The sequence below is a fragment of the Phyllobates terribilis genome, unplaced genomic scaffold (assembly GCF_046119375.1).
Source record: "Phyllobates terribilis strain yellow unplaced genomic scaffold, ASM4611937v1 Scaffold_801__1_contigs__length_655404, whole genome shotgun sequence".
NCBI classification, from domain to species: domain Eukaryota; kingdom Metazoa; phylum Chordata; class Amphibia; order Anura; family Dendrobatidae; genus Phyllobates; species Phyllobates terribilis.
In genome coordinates, this window is record NW_027363561.1 from 329,133 (window position 1) to 335,161 (window position 6,029).

Consider the following 6,029-nt stretch of genomic DNA (forward strand, 5'->3'; position numbering starts at 1 on the left):
TTAAAAGGCTGCTGTTGATAACAAGGGCATTTGCTAAATAGATGGTGTGTGTGCAACAATATACTGAAAGGTCAATTATATTGTGCAGCTTATCTCACCACCTGTAGTTATTTAGGTGAAAGCTCCAAAATGCTTGCCTAATATGTCTGTTTATCCAAAAGGAAGTAAAGAGGGAGAGCTAGAAAGATAGCATTGCATTACATTACATGGCAATGCAATGCACAGTTGCTGAAGTTGAACCAAAATGAGCTTGTCATCTGGCTTCTGCAACTTTGAACATGAAAAATCCAATGAGGAGAAGAAAAGCAAAGCCAAAGAGTCCATCCCAAAATCCGACAAACAAGCAAAATGAACAAAAAACATTGAATTCAATACTTTCTGATTTTAGAAACTGCATTAAAGAAGGGGTGCACCGGTCCTGGAGATACTGCAATACCAGGTCAATGCGTGGAGTGGACAGAGCAAGCTCTTTTTCCATCTCCCTGTTCTAAAAATCCATTTAATATATGGTCCCCAGATAGGGGACGTATCAGATATTAAACTGATAAGAACAGATTTTTGTTTTTTTTTTTCTTCGAAAGCCCGAATTCGTGTACAAAACCCGAGTGCGCTTAAAAAAGTGACAAGTGCCACAAAAAAAGTGCACTAGGATGCTGGTCTAATTGAAACCCTCTCCAAAAGGAGAAGGGTCCCCCAAACCATTCCCCGTCCCTCCGAGCCAAAAGGCCACAGCGAGGAACAGGGACAAAAAGCCACCTCCAGCCGAAGCCAGAGGCGACCCAATCTTACCCCCAGCACCTGCCCGAGTTCTCACCCGAGCAAGGCACTGGGAGCCAAAGACTGTGCTCCCCTCCCGGAAGAGGGGAGCCAACAACACTCTCCTCCCGAAAGAGGAGAGCCAGGGGGGTTCAGGGGGGAGCGGAACCTGATGGCCACACACTCCCCCCCTAGACCTGCCAAGAGAGGAACCCGTAAGGGAACCGCATCCCGACAAAATCCTAGTAGGACGTGACACACGTGAATAAGTGGACACACAGTGACAAAGAAATTAAATAAATAGTGAAGGTTTCACAGTATAATACTGCCCGGACCTTCGACCGGGAATTGAAAAATTCCCCATCCTAAGGCCAGAAGGCCCGGAATAAGGGTGTGTGCGAAGAAAGAAAATTTGAAGTGCTTGTGCAAATGTGCCATAAACTCAAGTGGGGTTCCCAATCCCAGTGAGTTAAGGCACCCCAGGGTCACCACTCCTGGGGCACTTCACACTTCGGGCTTTCGATCTTCCCCGGCCCAATGGCGTCGATCCTGGGGGGCCATGCTTTCCACCAGATGACTATATTAGCCACCTGGGGTACTAACAAGCGCCTAAACCCCAGTGTGCATAATGTATCAATCTACTAGGGCGGCCAACATCCAAAACCGCCTTTTCGAAAGATACTACACTTGATCTTAGCCAAAAGGCCGAGAAGCGATAACCAGAATTGGTTTCGAACTACGGAGCCACCCAAGGATCCTGAAGAGTCCATTTGTGGAGATGAGCTCCTGGACTCCCGTTAAGAAGACATGTTGTCAACCTCTAGATCCCTTACATGCCTGCACTTTTAGGCTTGCTGCTGCTGCAATCCACGCGTTTTAGATCTGCATAACTCCACCTCTTTAAACACAGCACCCTCACCCCCTGCTGTTCCCACCCGCCTCAACACCGTTGGAAGGGAGGAGAACCAATTAAGGCGGGGGGTGGGGTGGAACGAGCAGCTGTCTACCCTTAACAGGAGGGCTGCTGATTACTTACCTCTCCTGCTGCTGCTGGCTGTCCAGCAGCAGACTGAAGGTGGCTGCTGCTGTGCGCAGGTATATAAAGGCTCAGAGCCTATTATGACACGCGCAGCCAGCGTTCCATTGCCACATTCCATCTACTGCAGGCAGGATACCTGGCTGGCTGAATGTCGCTGAGAAGCTCACAGAGACCGCCATAAGCAAGAGAAAAGCACAAGAGGGGGGCTCCGAGGGGGCTCCTACCGGCCGGGCCCCATACTGGAGTCAGGGCAGTCATGCCCTGATGGCGGCCCTGCTGGAGGCTGGAGGGGCCCCCTCTCCCCGCGGACCGGCTGAAAAACCCCAACGGCCCGGTCCTGGTCCGCGGACCGGCGGTTGGGGACCTCTGAACTAATTGACAACTCTGGAGTTGTTTGCACAAAAAACAATGAATGGGAACCGAGCAGAGCTGAGTGGCCAAACTGTGGTATTAGCCCAAAAGTATTGACTGGGTTAGATGCAGAAAAAAATTATTTTGAATTTGCAACCTGGTGGAGGTTAGTATAGATGGACTAATAGAACAAGTCCCACACACTGCTACAAGCCGAAGCCAAACATTTTTTTCAGAGCTAGATGCAGATAAAAATTATTTTGAATTTCCAACCTGGTGTAGGTAAGTATAGATGGACTAATAGAATGATGCTATGCCCAAAAGGTTTTCCTTCACTAAGTGCAGTAAAAAAATTTGCATTCTATACACAGGTGGTGTAGCTTGCAACACAGATAGGCTACTCCACTGACTAACACACACTGCAAGAGGCCAAAAAGGATTTGCTTTGCTAGATTTAGCCAAATGCTGTGAAAAAAACTTGCACAGCACTAGTACAGACCTGCCTGGCAAAAAGTGATAGGAACTGATGTAACCTAGTCCTCAAAAGGACTGCAATCACAACTATTCCCTACTCACAAGCTATCTGTAGATTTGTGCGAAAATTGGCTTGAAATTAACACAAAGTATAGCGCACACAGCAACAGCAGTGCCGTCTAACACGCAGCTGCAGCAGTGAGAAAATGGTGGTGACGGGGAAAATGGCTGGGTCTTATAGGGCAAGGACATGTGACATACACTGCCAATGACACATGCCCTTGCTTGTGTGAAAAAAAGCAGTTCGCTCCGTGTGTGCGCTGCTGATAGGCTGACAGATTGCACCTCCCTACTGTAAATGCGGGAAAGAGAAAAAAAAATGGAGATCTTCATTATTTATGCAGAGATCCATCCCCTGCCCCTCCCCCCACCCCACTGTACACTCAAACTGCGTATTAACATTAATTTTCAGCATTACTGAGAAAAAATCCAGTTATGATTTTGGTGCACGAACAGTTATCGAACATAACCTCGAACAGCCGAATTTTTCTCAAATTGTTCGTGTTCGCCGAACGGCTCGAACACCGCCCAAAACAGCTCGAAGTTGAGATTGGCGAACAGTTCGAGTCGAACACCGCTCCTCTCTACTGAAAAGGAGTCAGCCAAGTCCTTGTGGCATAGCTGTGGCCTGGCCATACACTATTTGGCTAGCAGCCATCTCTCCCAACATACAGATGAGTTCTCATGTGTTCTGTGGGGAGGAGGGTAATCGCCTGCCTCTAAGCAATTTGTGCCTAGAGAACAAGGAGCGGGTATTTGAACTGAACATTTGTTAGGGCAGCTAGATTAGCCAGATATTAGCCCACTTTAATCAAACAGAAAACAATGGGACTTGTAATTGTGGTGCCCCTGATGGTTCAGTCACCACAGAGATAGTGCACCTCACCCAGAGGTGTGGAGTCTCCTTCTCTCAGGTGAGGAGTGTTAGAACCTTGCTCTTAGGTTTTTTCCTTTGCTGGTCACATGACCTTGTTGGCCTATATTATCCTGCTCCGCCCTTCTGGCTTTGCTGGACTTCATTGTATAACTACTTTCTAGCTAGCCTGTGCTCTGTATCTAACTCTGTTAGTTTGCTTGGTCTACGGACCTCTATGTTCTATATATTTTGTTTGTTCGTCTGTCTGCTACTATTTCTGTTAGGAGGTGTGCCATTTTCCTCCCAGTCCTTAGTACTTGTAGGGATTCCTTCCCCACATCTATAGGTCTCCGTACAGACTAGCTTAGGACTTTAGCAGGTCTGATCGCAGGATCAGGTTCCCTGTTACATCGTAGGGATTCAGCTGAGTTCTATCGTAGGGACAGATCTCCTCTCTTTCCTTAGCTCTGGTAGCAGAACATAACAGTAAGTCCAGCCTGCAAATTCTCTAAGGAAAGATTTTTCTGTTCCATCATGGTGTCGGTTCAGGATTTGGCTAAACACCTGCAGGGACTCTCTCTGGAGGTGGCCGAGCTCCGTCAGCACGTGAGTAACTGTCCTGGAGCACATTTCTTGGAGCCTAAGGTATGTTTGCTGGATTTATTTTTTGGTGAACACCGAGAATTTTTTTCATTTAAAAATGCTTGCTTATTGTATTTTCGTTTGAGACCCAAGTCCTCTGGGGATGAATCCCAGCGCATAGGGTTCATAATGTCACTTTTGCGCAAAGAGCCTCAGGAGTGGGCCTTTTCTTTGCAACCTAGTGATACATGCTTCAGATCAGTGGATAGTTTTTTTTCTGCTTTGGGACTATTATATGATGATCCTGACCGTGTCGCATCAGCTGAGACTGAGTTGAGACGTTTGAAACAGGGATCAGGTAATGTGGAAAAATATTGTACTCATTTCCGTCGATGGTCTACTCAAACAGGGTGGAACGATTCTGCTCTGAAAAGTCTATTTCTTGCTGGGCTCAATGAAAGGGTTAAAGACCTGCTAATTGCTTATCCTACACCTGAAGATTTGCAACAGGCTATGCAATTAGCTATACGGGTGGATAGGAGACTGCGTGCAAGGGTTAATGAGAGCAAATCCTCTGCTATGTCAGTTTCTGGTTATGAGAATGTGTGTACTAACAGTGGTGAACCGATGGAGATTGGATCGGTGGCACCTCGCTCTCAAGAAAAAGACCGTCGATTTTCTGAAGGCTTGTGTTTCTATTGCGGAAAATCTGGTCATTTGATTAAAGGCTGTGAGCTTCGTATGAAGAAAGAAAAAAAAATGGTCAGTCATGCCCGTATTGCCTGTTTAAATTCCAAGGGTGTATTTTTAGCTGCTTCCACGATTGCTCAGGAAAAATTAATGGAATTTCGGGTGTTTGTTGATTGTGGGTCTACTCTGAATGTAATTGATGGGGGATTCTTGGAAAGACTCCATTTAAAACCCGAACCTTTATCATCCCCCATTGCTGTGGTTTCTGTGGATGGTTCCCCTTTGAAGAATATTACTCTCAAGGTCTGTGAATTTCCTCTCACTATTAATGGTGTTCACCATGAGAAATTGGATTTGGTAGTTTTGAATAACTTGCCTTCTCCAGTAATATTGGGATTGCCCTGGTTAAAATTTCACAATCCTGTACTGGATTGGTCTACCAGTGAAATTAAATCCTGGAGCCATAAATGTTATGACAAGTGTTGTAACGGGCGTATTGCAGCTTTGGATAGGGGAGAATTGCCTGTTCCTATTCAGGATTTTTGGAGAGTTTTTTCTGAGAAGGAATCGCAGGTTTTGCCTCCCCATAGAGACTATGATTGTTCTATTGAATTTGTCCCTGGAGCGACTCTTCCTAAAAGTCGTTTATTTAACCTTACTATTCCTGAGAGGAAGGCTTTGGAGGAATACATACAGACAAGTTTGGCCGCCGGTCACATTAGGCCCTCTAAGTCTCCTGTGGCGGTTGGATTTTTTTTTGTAAAAAAAAAGGACGGCGGTTTACGTCCTTGTCTGGATTTTCGTGAGATTAACAAAATTACTGTACGCAATCCTTACCCACTGCCATTGATTCCTGATCTGTTTAACCAGTTAATGGGGGCCAAGTGGTTCTCTAAAATTGACCTTAAGGGGGCATACAATCTGTTGCGCATGAAGGAGGGTGATGAATGGAAGACTGCTTTTAACACTCCTGTGGGTCATTTTGAGAACCTGGTTATGCCTTTTGGTCTTACTAATGCTCCTGCATTTTTTCAGAATCTTATTAATGACATCCTTAGACCTTTGATCGGCAAAAATGTGGTTGTGTATTTGGATGACATTTTGATTTATTCGCCGGATCTGGAGTCTCATTGGCGGAGCGTACGTGAGGTATTACAGTTATTAATGGACAATTCGCTTTTTGCTAAGCTGGAGAAATGCGAGTTCGCTGTACAGAGAATC

General features: G+C 45.9%; 1 non-coding gene and 1 pseudogene across 1 annotated transcript; both read right to left on the bottom strand.

The window, feature by feature from the left end:
* Positions 1-402: 402 nt before the first annotated feature.
* Positions 403-587, bottom strand: LOC141240229 (U2 spliceosomal RNA). The gene has a single exon (XR_012305512.1). It is a non-coding gene; the product is annotated as a U2 spliceosomal RNA (small nuclear RNA).
* A 794-nt stretch (positions 588-1,381) lies between these two features.
* LOC141240247 (U2 spliceosomal RNA) lies at positions 1,382-1,473 on the bottom strand (annotated as a pseudogene).
* Between the last annotated feature and the right edge of the window lie 4,556 nt (positions 1,474-6,029).